Below are 12,768 nucleotides of genomic sequence, written 5' to 3'. Positions count from 1 at the left end.
TTCTGTCCTCAATATGATTTTCTTTTCTTTTCTTTTCTTTTCTTTTCTTTTCTTTTCTTTGTTTTTCTAGTACCGGGGATAGAAATCACGATCTCATGCTTGCCAGACAGGCTCTTGTGCCACTGAGCAAAACCCCCAGCCAGTATGATTTTATTATTCATCTAAATTTTTATTTTATTTTATTTTAGGTACTGGGGATCAAACTCACGACTCGCAATTATCAGGGGAGTGCTTGAGCTGCTGAGCTAAATCCCTGCCCCCATCTAAATTTTTAAATTTGTCAAACATAAAGCATAGTGTTATAAAAATACTAATAAAAGTCTCAAATTCACAATTAATATAACTAAACTATTCAGTTAACCAGTAAAGTCAGTCAACAGAGGACCCATATGCTGATGCAGCATAGACTTCTACAAAACTTGTAGAATAATGATAACAACAACAATAATATCAGTTAGTATTTTGTACTTATGATATGCCAAATATAGTAGTACATTAAATGATTTACATACATTTGTTTCCTTTAATTCTTAAAACATCATTAGTATTCTCATTTTGAAATTAGTAAACTGAAATTTAAGAGAAATTAGGCAAATTCCCAGTCATGTAGATTAGAAAAACACCACATATTGACAAAGATTTGGAGATCCAGAATAAATGCTCAGCTCTATTTCTTAGGTTTATTTCGGCACAATAAAGAGGCAAAAAAGAAAAAGACCTTTATTGAGGAAATGGAGAGTAGTATACAGATCACTGGGCATGTTCAGCTGCCTGAGACAAAGAAGTATGTATAAAGTCTGGTCAGAGGTAGGTTTTAGGGTTGGGTGTCGATGATGTGTTAGGGACTAATTGGAGTTTTCTTTAGATATCTGAGAAAAGAAAGAGGAAGTTGTAATCAGGGATGAGGAGAGAAGAAAAAAAATGGTCTTCAGAAAATAAGCTGTGGCTCTGGCCTTCAGTCAAGTTGGACCACCACCATAGTGTTAGGCAACTTATACTCAAGCAGAAACCTATTAACTAGTCAGAGTACTGTTATAGCTCTGAACATCAGTTTCCTGTTCTATAAAATGGAGCTGGACTAGATGCTTAACGTTCTTTGGACATTTAATATTTTGCAGTGATATTTAACGTTTAGTTGTTTATCAGATTCCAAAGTGAGATGTATGATAGAGCAAAGGTGAGAAAGTCAAATGTCTCTTAGGGATGGAGTAGTTGTGTATTCATTTGTCCTCATGTAGTATAAAGATCAAGGATAGGATGGGAATTTTAGCATGTATGCTGGTATGATAGATCAAATAATTTCCTCCTATAAGAGGTCCATGCTGTAATCCCTACATCCTAGGAGTGTGTGACATTACATGCAAGATGCACTTTGCAGTTACATTTAAGATTGTTAACCTTACTATAAAGAAAGTTATCTCTAGATTATCTGGGTCAGCAAAATCTGATAATTTGAGTACTTAAAAGCAGACCAATTTCTCCAGCTAAAGAAGAAAGGCAGCAAAAGAGGTAATCCAGAAAGAATAGAGTTAGGAAGATTCAAAACATGAGAGACAATACATCATTGCTGTCTTCAAAGGGGCTCACATGCAAGGGAATATAAACAGCAACTGGAAGCTGAGAATGACTGGAGACTGACAACCAGAAAGGTGACCGTGACTTATGCCCTATAAACTCATAGAATTAAATGGTTCCAACAACCTGAATGACCCTAGGAAAAGATTGTCTTCTAGAGCCTTCAGAAAGCACTACAGCCTTTCTGCCATATTGAGTTTGACGAATCAAGTCTTACTGCCCTAGATGTATGACCTACAGAGCTGTGAGATAATAAATTTGTATTGTTTTAAGATGCTAAATATGGTAATATATTATGTTTTCTCAGGTGGGGTACTTAGGACACATTCAGTCTTTATTGACACAGTGTGTTCATAGACATGAATCTGAGGTCTAACTATACTTCCTAATGCTCAAAATTCTGAACATCATTTATGGATTGAGAGTTGATAATTAAGCTCTCGTTTAATTTAAATACAACAAACAAAGTTTCCAGATCTTTTTTTTTAACTTCCCTGTCATTGAAGCCTATTGAACCCAAATCTAAACATAGAGTTGTGCATTTTAAGAACCTGGTCTTTTAATTTCTGTTTCTACCCATGTTAGAATACCTGCAAATAGATTCTCCCCACACTTTAACAACTAAAAAATTGAAAGGCATTCCATTTAATAGACAAAGATTTTAAAGGCACTATTACAAGTGAATTAAAAGAACTAAAGGAAATTATGTTTAGTTAAAACACAGTACAAAAACTGTGTTTCACCACATAAACACCATCTCTAACACTATGTAAATTATAGAAAGTACTACATAGATTTTTTGAAGTTAAAAAGGATAACTGAAATGAAAACTTTACTGCATAAGCCAAACAGCAGTTTTAGAAGAAAGAAGAATGAATTAGGAAATAGGAAAATAGGTCAATACACATTAATCAGCCTAAGAGAAAGAACCAAGAATAAGGAAAAATGAATACAGCTTCAAATATGTGTGAAGCACTATCAAAATAATGGCTATCCAAGGTTTAAATAATAAGAATACCCAAAGGAAAGATAGGAAAAATATCCAAAGAATATAGGAAGGACAAGAGATATAACCCAATGGTAGAATGCTTGCCTACATGTATAAGGTCCTGCAAAAAAACCTCGCCAAAACCTTTTTTTTTTTTTTTTTTTTTTTTTTTTTTTTTGTTACTGGGAATCACACTGATGGCCTGGCACTTGCTTACACTGCTGAGCTAAATCTCCAGCCTATCAAAACATTTTTGAGAAAGATTTTTAAATTTCCCAAATTTGATTATAAACACTATTCTACATGTGTTGGGGACAACAATGGCCCTCCAAATATATCCATATTCTAATCAACAAAACCTATGACTATGTTGATTTATGTGACAAAAGGAAATTCACAGATATGACTAAGTTAAGAATATTAAGATGAAGAGGTTGTCCTGGATTGTAGGTGTGGGCCCAATGTAATCACAAGGGTCATTATAAAGTAGAAAAATGAATATATCATGATGATTTAAGAGGCAACTGATGGATTTGAAGATGTAGGAAGGAGCCACAAGCCACAATATGTAAGTCAGTATCATAAGGCTTTAAAAAAACAAGGAAAAAATTCCCCTTAAAGCTTCAAGAAGAATGAGGCCCTGCTAAACCCTGATTTTAGTCCAATGAATACATTTTGGAATTCTAAACTCCAAAGTTCTTTTAAGTCACTATGTCTATGATAATTTGCTATAGCAGCAACAGGAAACTAATACGTTTACATCCAAGAAGCTGAATAACTCCCAAATTAAAGTTTTAAAGATCTGTAATTACAAACATCATTGTCAAATTATAGGAAAGCCAAAAAAATTCAAAAACAAACAAAAACAAAGAGAAAATTCTAAAAGCAGCAAGAGACAATGACTCATCTCACAAGAAATCATAAATAAGATTCACAGCTGATTTTTTTTTAAATCAGAAATTATGGAGACCAGATGGCAGTGAGATAACATAAAGTACTGGAAGAAAAAAACTCAGTAAAGAAGTCTATATTCATTAAGAAGAATTCTGTCTTCTTCAGAATGAAGGACAGGGAGATTTCTTCAGAAAGATGCAGAAGTACTTTTCTCCTTCTCTAAGTGGAGATAAAAACACTGAGCATTCTGTTTTAGAATACAGAAAAGAAGGAGAGAAAAAGGCAAGTTACCTAAGGCCATTGGGACCCTTGAAACATGAGGAAATACTGTGCATGGTAGTGACTTTTCTGGGTTTTAATTTTGCTTTATGAATCAGACTCAGTGCTAGCAACCTAGAAATATCCGTGAACACTGACAAAAGGGAAAAGGAAATTCTGCTCTCTCCACCCAAAGGAGCAGAAAAAGGGCAGCATAGGAGGACAGAAGATACTATCCGTTCAAATCCAGACAAACATCACAGAAAAGAGTTGCAGCTCCCCACACCCACAGCAAAGGCCAACTGGGGAAAACAGACTAACAGAATCTCCAGGTAAGACTGTTCTTCACTTACGTTTGCCTCAATGGAGACCATGTAAGGAGTTTGGGCATCCATCCCTCCCAGCAGTAATGAAAAGCCCTTCCATTTCTTGAAGCAAAGGGTAAGTGGATTTTTCAGAACTTTTGCCACAGCTTAGCAGTAGCAAGGGAATCCACTGCAGTATCAGTGAACTTTGGTGAAGACATAATGGGACATCCTTGCTTTTTTCTGGCCATGATGGCACAATGCCCTCTTGAGGGAAGCTAGCTTTCCTGCTGCAGCCTGCAGTGATGAAGATTCCCTTCTCTACAACCACATGCCATAACAGGCCAAGTGAGAAACCTGTGCTTTTACCTTACCTACCAGTAAGGTGATAGTGCCTTTCTCCCCCTACATCACACTGGGGTGGATAATATTAGAGGGTGCAGTATTATAAAATGTTGTACACAGGACCAGATGTTTAAATAGAGTATTGAAGCATACTACTGAAATGTACAGAATTCAAGAAAAAATTATTATACTAGAAAATCATTAAGATCTCAATTTTAAAGAGACAACACCAAAATGATACCACCCACAAAAAGACACATGTTAAAATTATCTGGCAGGGCTTTTAAATCATGCATGAAAGAACAGCTTAAAAACATCCAAAACAAGCAGGGTATGGTGGTACATGCCTGTAATCCCAGCACTCTAAGAAGTTAGGGCAAAAGAATTGCAAATTCAAGCCAAGCCTGGGCAACTGAGACACTTAGTTAAACCCTGTCTCAAAACATAAAAAGGAAAGGGGAATGTAGCTCAGTATCAAAGCTCTGTATTTCATCTCCAGTACTGAAAAAAAGACTCCCCACCCAAAAGAAAAAGAATGAGGATATAAAAATGAATATGAGAATTTCAGTTAAAAAAGAAAAGGTAAAGAAAACCAAATAGAACTCATCAAAAATAGTCACCAAAATTTAAGAAATTCATCACATGAGGTAAAAAGCTAAACAAAGGGAACAAGGGGAAAAATGATGGAGAGAGGAAGGCAAGTTAGACATACAAACAGAATAACAGAAATTTTTCAATCTGAATAGCAAAGAAAAATTAGATTAGAAGCACATAAAGCCTCGGGGTTCATGGAATTAAAAGAAAGGAGCTAACACTCATATAGTTGTAGGTTCAAAAGGCGTGGCTAAAAAAGATATTTAAAGAAAAAAGAGCTGAAAACATGCCAAACCAGCAAAAGATAAAGCTACAAGTCAAGGTGACTGAAGTTAGAAGAGGATAAACCCATAAAAATCCATGCCAAGAAGCATAACAGAAAAACTACAAAAACCTAAAGAGAAAGTCTTGCTAGTAGTGAAAAAAAAGAACATCTTAATTACAAGAGAAAAGCAATTCTAATGACTATGAATTTCACATCAAAACACTGGAGACCAGAGGCAGTGTGTGCAATACTCTGGATAAGTCTCTCCTCCAAAGGCCCAGGAATTAAAGGCTTAGTTGGCAGTCTGTGACACTGTTGGGAGGTGGTGAGCTTTTAAGAGGGTAGGTCTGGTGGGACAATACTAGGTCACTGCAAGCTTTCCCTTTAAAGGGATATTGCGATCACAGCCCATTTCCAATTTTGTTACAGTGACTTAATCTCTAAAATATTAACATATCTTTCTGAGACAGGTCTCTCTATGCAGTTCAGGATGGCCTTCGGCTCACTTTGTAGCCCAGGCTGGCCTCCCACTCAGCCATCCTCCTGACTTAGCCTCCCAAGTGCTGGAATTACTGGCGTGAGGCACCATGTCCAGCTAATGCATAGTATATTAAATTTAAAGTGTTGAAGTATATGAAGTAAAAAACAAACATTAGTAAAGCAGATTTTAAAAAACAAAAGAATATAGTGACCTATTGAGTATATGTCTACAAGAAAGCTACATTAAATATAGCAACAATTTGTATATTGAAAATAGATAAAGATTACAGATATCACATGGAGAATAAAGAAATATGACTAGTATCTTTACATATACAAATTTAGCAACTTAGGCAGGGCTCAGGAAGAGAGAAGCCAGTTAGCCTTTCCCATGAGCCATGCAGAACATGAGGGGCCGGGGACAAGGGAAGCCAGTTCACTATTCCTGAGTCAATAGAGGCTGTGCCACATTTTGGAAGAGCACATGAAGAAAACAGTTGGATCTTCCCATAAGCCAAGCAAACCAGGTGGAGCCCAGGAAACCCCACCCCCACCCTAACCCACTGAGCCAGCAGCTGGATGAGAGGACAGACTGAGTTGACAGCAACCAAGATACGAAAGCAGCTGCATGCTTGTGCTATTTGATGGGCTTTGCAGCAGTAGGGCCAGTAGTCTGGACGTCGATTGGGAGGATGGCAGTGTGCAAGGAGGCAAGTATGGGGGTTTCTTTTTGCATTGTTTTTGAAATCCAACACTATTCTGTTTGTTTTGTTCCGATTTATTGTTTTGTTTTATTCAACACTCTGTTTTGATTTGTTTTATTCTGTTTTGTTTTGTTCAATTGTACTATATCTGAGGAAGTGAGCAACTATTGTGAAGATGGCAGGACATATTGTGGGAGCCATAATTACCTATTATTTTGTTTTGAGGTTGTGTACCACTTTCACTGCTTTGTTTTGATTGGTTTTATTCTGCTTGGCATTGTTGGGTTTTATTCTCTTAAAATAAATAAATTATATATATATATATATATATATATATATATATATATATAAAACAGCTTAGAAGAAATGGGCCAATTCTTTAAAAAACATAAACTACCATAATTTGTATAATGTGAAATAGGTCATTTGAATAACTCCATCTATTAAGGAAATTTTTAATTCCAAAAATTGATTATAAGAAACTTCTATGACCAGATGTGTGCACTCAAAAATTCTACTGAACTTTTAAAGAATTAATGTCAATTTTACATATTGCACAGAAAATACATTTCCCAATTCACTTTATGAGCTGAGTATTATTTCAATACCAAAATTAGAAATCTCAAGGAAAAAAACTGCATACCAATATTCTTCATACATGTAGTGTAAAAATACTTAAGAACACATTCACACATAGAATTTAGCAATACGGAAAATGTAATATGACACTGTCCAATGAATTCTAAGCCAGGAAGGTAAGGTTGATTCACTATTACAAATTAATCAGTGTGATCTACCATAAAAATAGGCCAAAAAAGAAAAAATACCACACAATCATAGCAACAAATCATCACAGAAAAAGTGTTTGACAATATACAACACTCATTCATGGTTAAAAACTAAATCTTAGAAAAATAGAAATAGGAAGGATCATCAGATGATACTTGATAAGAGCCTACCAACCCAGACTCTATATCCAACATATTTAGTGGTAAAAATTAGATGCTTTCCTCTTCATATCAGAAATAAGACCAGGATCCCAGCTATCACTAACTACTCTTGCTCAGTATTGTGCTGCAAATAATAGCACAAAACAGAAATGAAAGGCAAATAGATCTATAAAGAAGAAATGGAAGAACACAGCGGACAGATAGCAGCAGCTGCAGAGGCTCTCTGAAAGACCCAGCTTAGAATTGAAAATGATGCTGAGTAAGGAATCATAAGCAAGAGGAGATATTCCCCGTTGACCCAAGAACGAACTGGGCTGAGAGAAACCAACTGGGAATGCAATTCTGGTGCTACAACAGGAACAGAAAAGCCTCAGTGTGGAAGCTAGAGCCCGCACTATTGGAAGCTGTGATTTGGGTTTCCTGCCGCCACTGTTGCGTCTACATCAGCTCGGCAGGGAAAGAGATGCGCAAAAGCTCTGAGAATGGGAATCAGTGAATGGAGTTGAAAGCATGACGGGCGGGGAGCTGTGCATTGACCTGCGGTGAGTGAGAGAAACTGGGACTCTTCCACGGTCTAGGAGACTCCAACAGAGGACATTCTGGGACCCGGCAGACTTGCGGGAACAAGGTGCTGCAGTGACCTCAGTCACGTACCCCCTTCTCAAGTGGGATTGGTGAGCAGTGCCTAGCCTACAAGTGACGCTGCTGGCTGAAACCCAGTAGGCTAGCACAACCCAGGTCCCAGTGCCTGAAGGTAGATTGACCTGGAGGGGCGGGCCCTGCATAGGCCGCCTGGTCTGCAACTTCCTGGTGCACTGCGGTGGGCGGGAACACCTAGCTGGCACAATTCAATCAGACTGTGGCTGACAGGGAAGGAAGCTGGGCCTCCTATATATGCTTGCATATATAAGGAACAAAGAATATGGGAAGAGGCAGCAACAAGAAAGGCTCCTCGGCCCCAATCCTGAGAAAGAGGCAATAGCAGACACAGCACCAATAGATATAAAGCGCTATCTCCAGAGTCCCATAGACAAGTTCAGGAATGAAGTTATTAATGACCTGAAGCTAGACATAAGCAGAATAGTTAGAGAAATGCTAAGCACCACCCAAGAAAAAACAGATGGTGGAATGGAAGAACAGAAAAAGAGGGGAGAACTATTTAATGGAGAAAATAGAGAAAGCATAGAATACGTGAAACAAGTTCAAAGAGATTACCAGGAAACTACAAACTCTATCGAAAACTGGCATAACGGCTTGAAAGAAACTAAGGACAGATTATCTGAACTGGAGGGCAGATTTGTAATATGGGAGCATGAAATGAAAAACTTAAAAATAACAAACAAACAGCAATAATACAAAGACTAGAAGGTGATAAGAGGATCTATAACTTAAGAATTAAGAACATAAAAGAAGAAGTAGGGACACAAACAAATGAACTACAAAAGCTACTCACAGAAATAATCCAGGAGAATTTTGCTAATTTAGCAAAAAGTAAAGATACTCAGTTGTATGAAGCATACAGGACCCCAGCTACCTATAACCCAAACAGAGCAACACCCAGGCATATAATAATAAAAATTCCAGAAATTCAATACAAGAACAGAATATTAAAAGCTGTCAGAGACAAGAAACAGATCACTTACAAGGGAACACCCATCAGAATTACAGCAGACTTCTCGGCACAAACCATCAAATCACGAAGAGCGTGGAGGGGAAATAATTCAAGCTTTGAAAGATAATAATCTCCAGCCAAGATTGATATATCCTGCACAACTACCCCTGGAAATTGATGGAAAAACAAGGTGCTTCCAGGATAAAGAGGAACTAGGGGAATATGCAACCACCAATTCAACTCTACAGAGAATACAGCAGGATATTCTAAAAAACAAAAATACGAAGAATCCAGAAATAGTGGCAGAGAGGCCACAATGAATGAAGCAGAAAACAAAATGAAGAAGACAAACTGACAACTAATGACAGAAAAAGAGCTCAACAGAAATGAGGCAGAAAAGATTGTATGATAGGAACAGCTATTTTGGAGAAAATGACATCTTAAGAGGTAATACTTATTTAGTATCATCTTGTTTTGAAGTCTCATCAAGCTTTTGTTCTTCTGTCTCCATTGGTCTAAACAGGTTGTATCTTATTGGATTTTATTATATATGATAGTATAAGCAAAAACTTTTATAGACAAGGAGATTATACAGAAACCATTGTTCATTTTCTGTTAGTTGATTGTAAATACCCTGTAATACTGTCATTCTCTTAAATGGTTTTACATTGTTTTGATATATTTGATGCTACAGTATACGAAGTTATACTCAAAGATTTCAAGGAAAGAGAAAATATGGTAACTACTTTTATGTTGGGATTATCTTGTGGTGAAACACTATTTTGCTTAAATGGTTATGTTTTGATCTGCGCTGTTTTGCTGTTATGCCCTCTTTTATCTCAATCTCCATTTTATTATTTACTTTTTTATTTTTATCCTTTTAATTCCAATTTTGATATATACAAGTTTAATGCATTTTCAGCAAAGTCTAGGGATAATAATTTTATTCTAAAATTTAAATGGGAAGCTAAAGGAATTAGAATATCTAAAACAGTTTTGAAAAAGTATAAAATAAGAATAAAAACTGTGTCCTATAAAAGAAGGCTGTTGAGGTGGTGGAAGAGTAGACAAATAGATCAATGGAGCAGAATAAAGAAACCAGAAGGGCTTACACTACTATAAGAAAGTCATTTATGACTGAAGTAGAAAAGCAATTTCGTGGAGGAAGACAAGTCTCCCAAATAAATGGTGCTGGGGTAATTTGATGGAGAGAGAGAGAGAGAGAGAGAGAGAGAGAGAATATTTGGGGAACCTATGATTTATTGAAAATTTGTCAGGCAAAATCCTAATTCAAATAAGAAAAAGACAATAAATCAACTTCACAATTGAAAACTTTTGCTATGTGGAAAATGAAAAAAGTTACAGAATTGGATGAAATGTTTTTGAATGACACATCTGCCAAAGGACTAATTTAGAAGATATAGGTAAGTCTCAATGGGCAGTAAAACTCTATAATTAAATATTTAGATACATAAAAAAGAACTTTTTCTAAGGAGGCAATCAGATAGTAATAGTGTACAAGATAACTAGCAATTAATAGCAATCGCAAAAGCAATTTAAGAACATGATAATATATCATAATATGCTCATTAAAATAGTTCAAATAAAAACAAATAATACCAAGTTATTAGCAAGCTTGTGGAGAAAGTGGATCTATCTCACTATCAGGAATGCAAGATAATAAAATGACTCTGGAAAATAGCTGAGCAGTATTTTTTAAAAATATATATTTACCATACGATCATCATTGTTCATCAGGGCATTTATCCATGAGAAATGAATACTGATGTTCACACTAAAGGCTATACATTATTGTTTGGACTAGCTTTATTTGCATAGTAGGTGAAGGCTACAAGCAGCCAAGACATTCTACAATCAATAACTCATTAATCTGTGATATCTCCATATAATGAAATAATACTCAGCAACCAAGAAATGAATTGCATGAATCATAATGGAATTATATTAAGTGAAAAGATTCAAACCCAGAAGCTCCTATATCAACCAATTTTATTTGTATAACATTCTTAAAAGGACAAATTTATAGATACAGGATTAATCAGAGGGCTAGAAGAGTTGGGAGGAAGTGGGTTATATGGCTATTAAAGAGAAGAGATCTTTGTGGTGATAGAATAGTTTATGTCTCTATTGCAGTGTTGGTGATTCACGAAAAGATAATACATAACTTGGGGCTGGGGATTTAGCTCAGCGGCATAAGCGCCTGCCTTGCAAGCCGGCAGTCGTGAGTTTGATCCCTGGTACCAATAAAAAAAAAGGAAAAAGACAAAAAAAATAGTACAGAACTCTAACACACTTCATATCACTGACAGTATTTTGGCTTTCATATTGTGCTGTGATTTTATAAGATGTAATCAACAAGGGAAAGTTGTTGAAGTTTACTCATATAGGAGATATTTCTGTACTACCATTATAATTGCTTTTAAATTTATAATTATTTAAAACAACCTAAACTGACACTTAAACTAACAAGTTTCAGAATTTAAACAAAGGGAAAATAAACTTATTCCTGGATAAGTAAAACAGAGTTAATTCATCACCAGCAGTCCTGCCACCCTAAGGGAAATACTAAAAAGTGTCATGTAGTCTTAAAAGACACTAGGGAATAAATCAAATGCACATAAAAAATAAACAATACTAGTAACAGTAATTAAATGGTAATTAAGTAGATAGACATAAACATATATTTAAAGTTATTTTTTCTCCTAATTAAATTAAAAGATGACATAAAATAATAACTATGAATCTATATTAATGGCTTTGCAATGGGAAGGGAAGAGAATTTAATGAGAGCAAAATTTTCATGTACTATTGAAATTAACAGCATTAATCTGAATCATTTTAGATTTTCAGTTAAGATACAGATTGCAATACCACAGCAAATATCAAGAAAATAAAATTTAAATACATAGTAAAAAAACCTGAATATATGAGAAACCCCTGTATTTTCTGCCTAATTTTTTAAATAATCTATTTTTAAAATGTATACTCTAAAATAATCGATTTATTACTTTAAAACTACTATAAAGTAATCTATTTTTAAAAATTACAAAACCAAAACTGAATCTAAATAATACACATCAAAATATTTATTTAACACATAAGATAATATTAGGGGTACAGATGAAGTGCCATATTAATGGTTGCACTAAATGTAACTAGACTAAATATGACAAATAAAAATCAAGGATTATCAGATTCCATTTAAAAGGTGTGTGTTTCTATAAAAGACATACTAATTTCAACAACACAAACAGTGTGACAGTTAAGGGTGGGAAAATATACATCATACAAACCATAAAAGAGCTAAAGCAACTATATTAATATTGAGAAAAATTAATTTTATGACTACTTACATGAGACAGAGAGACATTTTAAATGATATCAAGACCAATTCAGAAATAAGATAAAATGATTATAAATGTTTATTTAAAAACAGAGCTGCAACATACACAAAATAAAAGCTAGCAAATTGAAGGAAAAATTAGACAATACAATAATATTTGGAAATTTCAAGACTTCACTTTCAATAATGTATTAAACAATCAGACAGAAAATCAAGAAAGATAGAGTAGACTTTAATTACACTCTGAACAAACATGATGTGTATTTATGAAATGTGCATGCTTTCAAGGTTATATGAAACATTCTCCCTATAGACTAAATAAAACAATAAATTTTAAATAATTTGAACAATATAAGGTACATAGCCTGATCACAATAGAATTTCATTGCCAAACAACAGAATGAAATGTGTTAACTATTCAAATATTTGAAAAT

This window comes from Cavia porcellus, unplaced genomic scaffold (genome assembly GCF_034190915.1).
Source record: "Cavia porcellus strain 051 isolate PalLab524CR breed Dunkin Hartley unplaced genomic scaffold, mCavPor4.1 scaffold_1, whole genome shotgun sequence".
Taxonomy (NCBI): Eukaryota; Metazoa; Chordata; class Mammalia; order Rodentia; family Caviidae; genus Cavia; species Cavia porcellus.
Note: the sequence above shows the minus strand (reverse complement) of the source record.